Raw genomic sequence first — 12,127 nt, 5'->3', positions numbered from 1 at the left:
AAAGATCCAATCTGAAAATATATCATTTGCAATTTCAGTAAAATAATCATAGTTCATAGATGAAATAGATTCAAAATTAACTACCCACCCTTAAAAATCCTCAAATATGTTTTAACTAAATTAAAAAGGTGTTGTTAATAGAAAAAAACATAAGAATATGTAAGTAAAGAAAAATTATGATTCATTACTATTTACTATGGTTTAAATATGAGTCTGCCAAAATTCACGCCTTGGAAACCTAATCTGCTTGTTCACATATTGATGGACATTTAGAGGAATGGCCTTTGGAAGATGCATAGGGTCAGATGAGGTCATGTTAATCTAATCTCTATGAGGAGTTTGGTGCTTTAGAAGAAGACAGGGTTGACTCTCAGCTGGCAGGTCATCGCACTTTCATCTGTGAGACCCTTGCCTTGTTCTGTCGCAGTAGAAAGGTCTTTGTCCGATGGTCAGCCTCCAGATCTGTGAGGGAAAAGTTTCTTTTATTTATAGATTACCTAGTCTGTATTTCTTCTATAATAGCAGCAAAAAACTAAAGTATTATTCATAATAATGAATACCTAGAGTTGCTTTTAGCTTCTGTATTAGTTGATAAGTCAAGCTTGCATGCTTTTTCCATCAACTTCTCTTGAGAAATGAGGGTTGTGACTGATGCTTTCTAGCTTCCTCCTGCTGCATCACTGAGCCAATGACTGCGGCAGAGACTTTTTCTGAAGGAAGTTTGAACTGTGTGGTACAATTTATGTTCAGAACATCCCTAGTGATCAGACTGAAGCTACATTCCCGATGAAATAGCAACCTTACTTGGTTTGTGTTTTTTTCTCCCACCCTGTCTCCACGGTCTGCCTTCCACCGAGGGCAATCCCAAATACACAGTCTGATCTGTAACTCCCATTTCAGGCTCTGCTTCTAGGGAAACTTACCAGAGGTGACCTTCTGGCACAAACAGTAAAGGAGGATGCTCTCCCCATTTTACACAATTCAGGCAGGGTGTCGAAGCAAACAACTCAGAGGCATAACTTAAACTTCCTTACGTCCAGAATAGCAACCAGTTATAGGAAATAGTGGAGTTACAAATAAATATTTCTTTTATTTATTTATTTATTTATTTTTTTAGTTATTGGAGATCCAGCTCAGGACTTGCACTTGCCAGGCAGGTGCTCCACTGAACTACATTTACTGACCCACAAATAAATACTTCTAAAAATGGTTTCTTTAAGACTTTTTATTTCACCGGAACCCGGAAGGAAAAGGCAAACTCTGACTCTTTGTAGTTTTGTTTAATTATTTTGCAATTCAGAATTTACTGACAAAGATGATTTTGACCTTCAATAACCATTCTAAAACTACTTCCTTAGAAGCATGGCTTTTCTAAAGTTTTTGATTTTTTGGTTAGAGAGCTGTATCTTGATTGTTATTATGGGCTACTGGCAGATGAATACACATTAATCTGATTGCAATGATAAAATATTATATCTTTTAAAAGGAAAAGCAGAATTTCTGAAAGAAAGAGAAACAGAATTAAAACAAAGAAAAAATTTATCCGCAGCTGGAACCAGGACTGAAAGCAAGGTGATCATACTTACTGAAGAAAAACAAGCCTTTTATCTCGGGGAAATAATGGCTTGGTTCTTTCATCTTTATTTTAATGCAACACGATGCCAAGAGCATCTGAAAACTAAACAAGTTTTTATTATCAACTTGAATTTCAAATTCTGAAAGGAACAAAATGGGAATTCTAACCACAGAAGAACTATTAAAAAGGTTTTTCTTATAAATTTTAATTTTATAATTCGCATTTTCCCCTTTATCTATAGAAATTTGTTTTCTTGTCATAGCTAGAAATGATTAAGTATTTTCAAATATGTCTGAATAACACATTACTATAATAAAGTATTTAGCTCTAGAAAATGCTATTTCCTACACCAAGTAATCTTAAATTAAATCGTATAATATTACTTTTCTTTACCAACTAATTAAGGCATTTGTTAAACTTGTATAATTTTAAGGTAACAAGGAAAAACCTAATGAAATCTATTGAATTTTTTCCATTAAGTTAACATTATAGACTTTTAATGAATGCCTTAATTAGATACTATTATTAACAGAGTTGATGCACAAATGAAAATCTGTCTTAATGTATACAATATGCCTCATTAGCATTCATTATAGGACACTGACCAAAAACCTTAATTAAAAACATGTCTGATCCTCCCCTGTATAACTGCCCATTCATTAAAGTGAATACATTCAGAAATGCACCGTTAAAGCAACACAGAAGCAACATTTAAACTGGAGTTGTATAGATTTATACGTCTTTGACAGCTACATATTCTTGTATCCTATAAATTTTTTATTTTATTGTTTTACTTATTTTATTATACAATGGCTAATTTTGTGTTTTGCTTTGCCATGATTCATAACTTCGCTTTCTGTCGGGGACAAAACTTACATTTTTCATTTTCTCCTTTTTTCTTTCCTCCTCACTACTGATCTAAAGTCTGTCTAACCTGTTTTCAATATAGCCACTTCTGATCTTTGTATTGACACTTGAGTCAAGAAAAGCTTTTTCTTTTTATCTTTATGGTTTCCTGGTGGATTCTGAAGTTCTTTACAAAATTTTTTTCTTCCATTGCTCTTTATTACTTCAATTAAGGCTTTCCCTTTGTCTAAGTGACTGCTCCTCCTCAAATCTCAGTTGTGTATAAGAGAACTGACATTACATAACTGATTTTCCCTCATGCCTTTGTGCTCTGCTGTCTCCTGTTTTCATTCTGTGCCACCTATTGGGAGATTCCATCAACACCTATATGTCAAATGGAAGCAAATTTATTCCCACAATCGTTCCTTGGGTTCTAATTTGCAAAAAAAACGAAAAATAAAATCTTTCCCTAAGTGCTAGGAATCAGCAGAAAACAAAGCAGGCACATACCTTCCCTTTAGTGAAACATACATTTTAGGTCTCAGCAAACAATGACAATTAGCAAATGATATGTATATGACCATCTTCTACATTGGGCTAAAATGTTTTCACTAGCTTTTAGAATATTGCATAGCTATTCAAAATCTGAATATTAGAAATCATAACCACTCTTCTTTTTTGCCTTTCTGCCCCGCTTTCCATATTTCCAGCTAGAGTTTCATCCTCATGCAGAAATTATTGAAGGAAAGTAATTTTGGAAATCCCTAGTCCCTTATTCTCAAACCTGATGATCTAATCTATCGTCAATTGCTGAAAGTATTTTCCCATCTTTATTTCCACTGCCACTGCTTTGTTTAAACTCCCATCACTTCTTGCATGCTTTAAATAACTAATCTTCCTCCTTTTCCTTGGAACTACCGTACTACTACTGAGATCACAGTTATGGAAATTGGAGGAACTTATAAAACTCAGGTAATTGTCACTCATTTGCATAAAATATAAAATTTCACCTTCTCATGGTTTTTGTAAAGCTATGCACTTATTGCAAGGGCACGTGTGTTTCTTAAAACTTTAGGTAAGCAGCCACTTGATACTGCCCTCTCCAAACAGCAGAGGCGTTCATCTCTTCAGGCACAGTTAATTCCTCCAATTTCACAAATGTTCTCCACATCTCCCTTGTTATTCTCTCCAATAAATGCTCTGCTCTCTGTTTATTCCGACAGTAATGTCCTCAGGACTGAAGTGTCATTTTTTCCAGGGAGCCCTCTCCAAACTACCAACCTAATGTGCATATGTGTTTCCGTTTCCTGTACTTCTTAGCATATAGTGTGAAAAAAGATTATCAAAGCTCAGAACAGTCACTGAACACCGCCTACCCATTAAAAGTTAATTCCTATGTTAGTGGAAGATGCATTTATAGTTCTTTATTCCCCCAAGAGTTTCAATTGCCCAAAAATGTCCATGTACTAATCCTTAGACTCTGCCATGAAATTCCCTTTTATCATAAAAGGGAATCAAAATTATAGATGGCTTTATGTTTCTCAATCTCTGAATTTAAACACAGGAAGGTTATTTTAGCTAACCAGGATAGACCTCAGTAATCTGTAAGGTTTAAAGGCTGAAGGAGGAGAGAACGGGTCAGAATGGTAAGTTATGTAAAGTACCCTGCTTTCCTCTGAAGTAGACTTTGAAGATGAATGACCGAGAAATTTGGTGATCTTAAAACTCTGATTTAGACAAACTGAAATACACATGTATCAGAAGCTAACACTATAGGAAAATTGCATTTTTTCCAAGCAGAAAACTAGATAGTTTCACAAAGTATGGATATATCCCAATCCAAAAGACCATTCCCCAATTTTGCATAGTAATTAACCTAGATCTCATTCTTCAGTCCAAGTTGTGCAACATGTAACAGACATTTTACAAAAGCATTTAAAATGACATTAATAATGGAGCTACCTGATACAGCACTATCAAGTCCCAGACTACCCAGTAGTCTGATAGTGTGATAGATAGGTGTGACTTTTATTCTGACAAGAAACTGTAATGACCTAGACTAGTTAATAAAGCACACTGTATTATGGCCTTTGAGTTGGTATAGCAATTTAAACAAACGAGATGGTTTTAAGAACAAATATTTATTGATTTCACATTTCTCCTGACTAGAATTCCATGGCCAACGTAAAATCGTTCATCCTGGTTGGCAGCCGTCACCTTCTCCATGTGCTCTCACATGGTCTTCTTTTTCATCTGTGCATTTTTATAGTGAAAGACAGACACACACACACACACACACACACACACAGAAGGGGGGAGAGAACATAAAACGCTTCACTGTCTCTTTCCATTATTATTATGACACTGATCCTATCAGATTAAGGCTCTACCCTTATATTTTAATCTAGCCATTATTGCCTCCTGATGACTATATCTCCAAATGGTTATAATGGCAGCAGGGGCCCTCAACATACAAACTTCTGTGGTATAAAATGAAGCCCACAATATTTATTTCCATAAAAAAACAAAAAGGAATGACTTTGTCAAAATGAACTCAAAATATCAAGAAATAATATTCAAAATAGATCCCTAGATTTCTGATGTGCAAAGTATTCAGTAAACTTGGATATTCAAGAGAACAACATGAAATAAAAAAACACCAACACCAAACATGTCAGTTTTTCCATTTTTGTTTACTTTCTAAAAAATTTATTCATACAAGTTTATAGTACAAAATTATTACATTCATTGTGGGAAATGCACAGAACACATCTTTCTTCCACCCGCTTTTTTGTCAGCATCACATTCATTTTATAAATCTTTATAAAGGTAATTATAAAACATCCCGATTAACATCCAGATTAATAGGCCAAAAGCCATATAAATACATAGGACTTCAGAATAAATCAAGGCATACTTTCAGATACATCATCCATGCTGGATTACAGTAACCTTTTTGCTCTTTTTTCCTAACTCTTTTTTTATTCCACTTTGTTTATATGTTGAGTTTCTCATATAAGAGGAATTAAGAGATATTTAAACTTGTGTTACTAACTTACCTCATTTAACATTATGGTCTCAGGATGCATCCAGTTTCCCATACTCGAGTTTATCCTTTATGGCAGAGTAGGACTTGATCATGTGTACTTACCACAAGTCCTTTATGTATTCATCTGTCGATAGACTGCTTCCAAGATTTAGCTGCTGGTATTATGAATTGAGCTGCTACAACCATGAGGATGTAAACATGACTGTGGTATGATATTTCTATCTTATAGGAGGATATCTGGCAGGGGAACAGCTGGATCAAATGAGATTTTTATTTTTAGTTTTCTGAAGAATTTCCATATTGACTTCCACTGTGGTTATACCAGTTTTAACTTCCACCAGCGATGGAGTGTTTCTTTTCCCCACAGCCTTACCAACATTTGCCATTGATTGATTTCTAGATAATATCCATTATTTGTAAAGTGAAATAAAACTCAGTGCTATTTTAGTTTGTATTCCTCCAGTAGGCAGCAGTGTTCTAAACTTTTCCATGTATTAACTATTTATAGTTCTTCATCAGAGAAGTGTTTCTTCATTTCAGATGTTAATTGTTTGATTGGTTCTTTAAATTTGGGTGGGTCTAGTTTTTTAGTTCATAATTATATAGTTTAGCTATTTCTAGTTCTTTGTCTGAGGAGTAAAATATGTTTTGTTCCTGGATAGAGAGAGCCAAAATACCAAAATGGTCACATTTCCAAAACTTTATAAACATTAAGACTCCACCCATCTCAGGCTCAAGGATGAAGCAGTGCAAACCTTTCATCTGAGAAGAGATTCCTCTGAAGGTATTGGTTCCTTAAGGTCCATTTCACTCTTCTCAGTCATAGAGACATTTGGAGGTCACTGAAGACCTGCTCCAGGGGACCTGGCTATTGACCTCACGGAGGGCCACCTTGGTGTCATCCATCTAATGCTGGAGTTACAGACATGAGCAATGCAAGGTTTGTGAGGTCATAGGCATTTCCATCTATAACCCAAAGGAATTTCTGGGAGGCCAGGGAAAATTCATAAGAAAGTATATGATGCTATATGGGAACAAAGCCAAAGGTGCACTGGAGAACCAAAGATGTTGGAAATATCAAGAACATAAAAAGGTAACAAGGAAAACTATAGCAATGAGCAGAGCCAAATCATAAGCTTGACTGGCTTAGGAACCATAAAATGATTAATAAAGCTTAATTCTTGGTGTGTCTGGGTGGATCGTGGAGATTTGACTTTGAGGTGTAGGTCTGTTACCCTGCCCTTTCCTTTTTGGTATTGTTCTGGTTCTCTCCCTGGCTACTATGAACTAAATATTTTTGCTTGGTGGCTTCTAATGTAATTTTCAGTTAATCAATCAAGGACTGGAAGCCTCTCCTTTACTCTCCCTTTAAATTGCAGACATTACGTGTTGTGTTCCAGAGACAGGAAAGCTGACATATACAACATATTACAGATAGAAGTATTATTTTTGAAATGAAAATTTCCAATATTAGGTATTAGTGTTGATTATACAACATTTTGAAAATGCTAAAGGTCACTGAATTGTACATTTCAGTATATTTAAATAGCATATGTGATTTTGGTATATTATGCCACAATAAAAAAATGAAGTTGAAGACAACATCAGAAAAAAATTAAGGGCAGATTTCCTGTAAAAGAATGAAATACAGTGTGAACCAGAGACTTCTCCAAAGCAAGAGCACAGCATAAACTCTTCAATAGATCAAATAAAATTAAATATCAACAATATGTTGTGTAACATTTTCCAAATGACTGTGAAACAAAGAAAACGTGTAAATGACATTTGCATTAAAAGTGCTCCTCTAGGCTTGGTGGCGAACCCCTGTAATCCCAGCACTTGGGAGGCTGAGGCAGGAGGATCGCTGTGAGTTCGAGACCAGCCTGGGCTACACAGTGAGTTCCAGGTCCGTCTCAACTACTTAGTGAGACTCTGTCTCAAAAAACAAAACAAAACAAAACAAAAGTCCCCCTCTAGTCTTTTTACATTGTATTTCTGCAAGAAGGAAGCATATTACAGAAGGTTTTAGATGCAAGTAGAGATATTGAAAAAAGGAAATGATAGCTTTGGTAAATTGGAAAGAAATGTAAATGTTTTATATATAAATGAATAGAAAATACATTTATCTCAGGTGATACTTGCTCATGATGTGAGCATGAAGAAAGTGCTAAAATGACTGATGTGTAGGAGGACTCTTTGCTCTGACATTTGTAATGGCATTAAGGAACTTTTCTCTTATCTGGTGCTTACAAAGTGCCTACATGTCAACTGAGCGCCCATTTAAATATCCTAAATTATCTGACATAATTTTAGTCTAATACCGTAAAGCAATTAACAGTGTTACCTAAATAACAAAGTCTCGAGAAGTCATTGATAAATAGTTGATAGCATTGACAAACACATATGAAATATTTCCACTGAACTTATGTTTTCCTTTCCTTTGGACTACAGAGGTGACAGTGCGTTGAGAATGATTCCTGACAGTTTGTTTTGTGAGTAGAAAACATTGCCAAGGTTGTCATACAGCACATGATTTAATACATGTATACGGTTTCCTGGCATATGAAAATGTTTTAAGTTGAGTATGTTGAAGACACATGATTGTATGTGCTTGCTCGTTTCCATAGTGTGACCAAGAATGTGTTATATTTATCAGTAATGACTCAAAAGAGAGGGGTTGAGTAAAAATAGCAAAAATGTATACATAATTTGTTTAAAGATTTGCAGTAATAATTCCATTATTATACTACAATGATTCTCATAAGGGGAATTTGTAGGTTAAAATTAACATTTTAAAATGACAAGTCTGTAAGTGAAAACAATCTAATTAGATCAACTTTAATTATCTCTCGAAGGAAAGAAGATTCTGTTATTGATTGGTTTGTAAAAGAATACTAAGGTAATTCATTAAAATTGTTTTCTTATTTGCTAAATTTAACTAGAAAAGCCTTAACGTATAAGTTCTGTTGAAACTAAATTCTAATGAGATGTCAAAAAGAAATATTTATTATGCTTTCTAAGTCAGATATAGTTTCCTTATGATGTATTTTCTGTTGGAGAATTATAATTCATCATACCCTTATTTTGACCTCATTATAGAATTTGTATATGAGCACATCAAATCTTAAAGTGAATTTGATTTTAAATACGCTGATAAGTCCAAATCCTTATCAATGTGCCAAAAGCAGGATAATTGAATCTGGTCACGGCTGTTTACTTTTAACATAATATGAACATCTACAGTCCAATATGTGAGAATCATTTATTTTGTTTTTTTATAAAATACTTTAATCCATGGTGAAGTCCATATTCTATTTTTGTTGTTATTATTCAGTGTTGGTAGGGTAGCTACAATCTTTGCGATTCCCTATCATAGGGCTGCCTTGTTTCCTTTTGGTTATCTAAATCTTTTTGTTTGTCAGTTAAGGAACAGAGCTCCCATGTATGTCTAGTTGGACTATTCATTTTATACTTCCTTCTCTGTATATTTCTAATATTTGAATATAGAGGGCATTTGTGAAAGAGAAATTGTGAAGAGAAATATGATTTGGTATTTGAAGGGAAAAAGAATAATCAAAAAAGTCATCAGAGAATCACGAATGTTTATTCAAGTATTTCCATGTGAATTCTGATAATTTGTTTATCTGTTCAGAATACTGTTTGCAATATTGTTTATTCTCAATACATATTACTTTGGAAAACACTTTTATGTAGCAGCTAGTGAACCGAACAAGATAATATTTATTACCCTTTGCACTTCAGGAAAATTTTTATTCTATGATGATGGTGAGAATACTAAATGTATCTGCAATGTAAAATCCTGAGTTTATAAGTCAAACTTAGATGAAAATACAAGATGAAAAGTATGCAGAGAACACTCATTTATGCAAACGTGAGTAACAGTGCAAAGACAGGGCCAGGGATTTAGCTCAGTGGATCCTCTGCCTGCCTTGCAAGCACAATGACCGGAGTCCGATCCCCGGTACCCAGAAAAAAAAAAAAATGACACCATTCCATATGTCAGCAGCCCACCAACATGAGAGGTCACAAAAATTTTTGGCAAAGATTTCATGTATTCTTCTTTTTACATACTAAGAAATGTTGTCATTTGAGAAGTCTGTATTCATTGCTATGATAAGAGCTATTGTGTTTTTGAGAACTAACATAGAAAAAAAGATCTGAATAAATCACTTTTGAAGTTGGAGGGCTGGGGACTTAGCTCAGCGGTTCAGTGGCCTGCCTTGCAAGCGCAAGGACCCAAGTTCAATCCCCGGTACAAAAAAAAAAAGTTGGAAAATTAGTTCAGTAAATAGTCTGAACACTAAAGGTATTCAGTTACTAGGTTTTGAAAAATGATGAAAAATTTAAAGAAAGCTTTCTGGTTTTTATCTTCTTTATTTTATTGTGGAAAAGAGTGTACAATATAACATCATAGCTACTTTCTCATTACTGAGACACAATTCCCAAAACCTACAACTGAGAGGAAGAAATGTTTATTTTGCCTCCGTTTGGAGAGGTTTCAGTCCATAGCTACTGGCTACAAGGGAGGGTGACATGACAGAAGAAAAACATCCCTGACCTGGCTGTAAGAAGCACAGAAAGGAAACAAGGGAGGAGAAAAGCAAACAGACACTTCCGGGCCACACACCCAGTATGCACCTCCCCCCACCCCACTCACCTCCTAAATCACATTTGGCTATAGACTCATCACTGGACTAGTGCACCGAAAATGGCTCAGCTCCGAGATCCAATCTCTCAAAAGCCCCATCGAAGAGATCACGAAACTTTAGGGCTCATCTAGATAGAAATTGTAACACACAGCCCAAGTCCATATTCAGTCAGAAAGAACTGAATTTGAGTTGGGGTTTCATCATTTGCCAGTTGTATCTATTTTATCACTTTGTTCATCTTCTAAGAGGTTCACATTCCTCTTTTGAAAATGGATATATTAATTAGTTTCTCTGTGAATTATGTGAGAAAATACACGTAACAAATTTAGTATAATCCGTGACACAAAATATGCTCAGCTCATCCTCTGAAAGTGAGCTCTAAGTATAAATAGGAAAATAAGATCAAATAACTTTACTAAAGCTTCTGGCACATAGAGAAGTAAACAAATAGAACAACAACAACAATCGACTAGCAACTTCTGCCTGGTTTCATTTTCTCAATGGAACAATCATGAAAATAGGGAATGGAACATTTATTATATAAAAAATGTCTTCCAATCCAAAATCAATGTATCTAAATCACTTCTTTAACATGTTATGGGCAGTTTAAAAAAGGTAGACAGGACAGGCTTCCGAAGAGCAGCAAAAGTCCAAGTAAACTCTCTATGGAGAAGCTTTTTCTCAGTAGAGCTGCTGTTCAAGCTGAATGATCACCTGGGGAAGTGGTTGGAGAGCACTGGCAGAAAGTCATGCTAAATCACTAGCTTAGAGTCATATTTTCATGGGCTTGGAGGAGGGACTTCAATATCACACACGTGTGCTTCCCAATAATCTATTGACAAGCATTGAATATATTTTTTTGAAAATTACAACTTTTTTGATATGTGATAACATTTCTATTCACTAACAAATTCATTGAGAGCAAAATGTGGTAATATATAGACATATATGGAGCTAAAATTAAATTAGCATTAAAAAGTTATTAAGGTTGCTTATCATTGATGAGACCAAATATACATAAATTTGTTACTTTTAGCTCATGATATTCCATGAAAATATTAGGAAAGTAAACTAAATATAAATAATCATAAAGAATGGGGAAAACAAAAGTAAAACTATCAATAAATACAGAAATTGAAGGCATTTATGGAAGGACAAACTTTTACTTATGAACACGGAGAGCACGTATGACAACTGTTGTCAAATGGGAGCCCAATCCATGACCTCCTAGGGCACTGTGTAGTAAAGGGGCTTCTTAACAAGATGAATAATCTACAAGAGACGAATGGCATGTTGAACAAAGTAGTCAGGAACATGGGAGGTATGGAGTTCAATAGAACACAATGAATTGCTCCATATTAAAGTTATTGCACTATGAAACTAGAGATGACAAATCAAACTGAAGAAAATCAGTGTAGATATTTTCAAAATGTTTCAAAAAAGACTACTAGAGATGATATAAACTTACATTTATCCTATGTAAATGCAACAAAAATAAAGAATTACCAAAACTTGTTTTTTTTTAGGTTTATGAAGAAATATCAAAGAATCATGCAAACTTCGAAAAAAAGAAGTTCATTTATTTCAAAAACCTATGCTGTGCCAGATTAATTACCTATATTAGGGTAAGAAGGACTGGTACATTTATTTCATTTGTTCATTTGTTTGTTTGTTTGTTTGTACCTGGGATAGAACTCAGGTCCTTGCGCTTGAAAGGCAGGCAGCAGAAACACTGAGCTAAATCCCCTGGCCCTTGGGACATTACTTTAAAATTCAGCATGTGAATAAAAAATACTTTGTAGATCAAAATAATGTATACTTATGAGAATAAAAGGACATTCATCCACATGTATAATTAATCAAATAAGGAAATAATAGCAAAAATAAACTGAAATAAACTTTCTGCTAAAAACAGTCACATCTTATGATAGTCAGTGAGTTGGGACAAACAAAAGTGAGCAATTTAATTAATGTGTATAGCAATAA

Source organism: Fukomys damarensis, unplaced genomic scaffold, assembly GCF_012274545.1.
Source record: "Fukomys damarensis isolate Sample0158 unplaced genomic scaffold, DMR_v1.0_HiC HiC_scaffold_3, whole genome shotgun sequence".
In the NCBI taxonomy this organism is placed as follows: Eukaryota; Metazoa; Chordata; class Mammalia; order Rodentia; family Bathyergidae; genus Fukomys; species Fukomys damarensis.
This window is presented reverse-complemented; position numbering follows the sequence as displayed.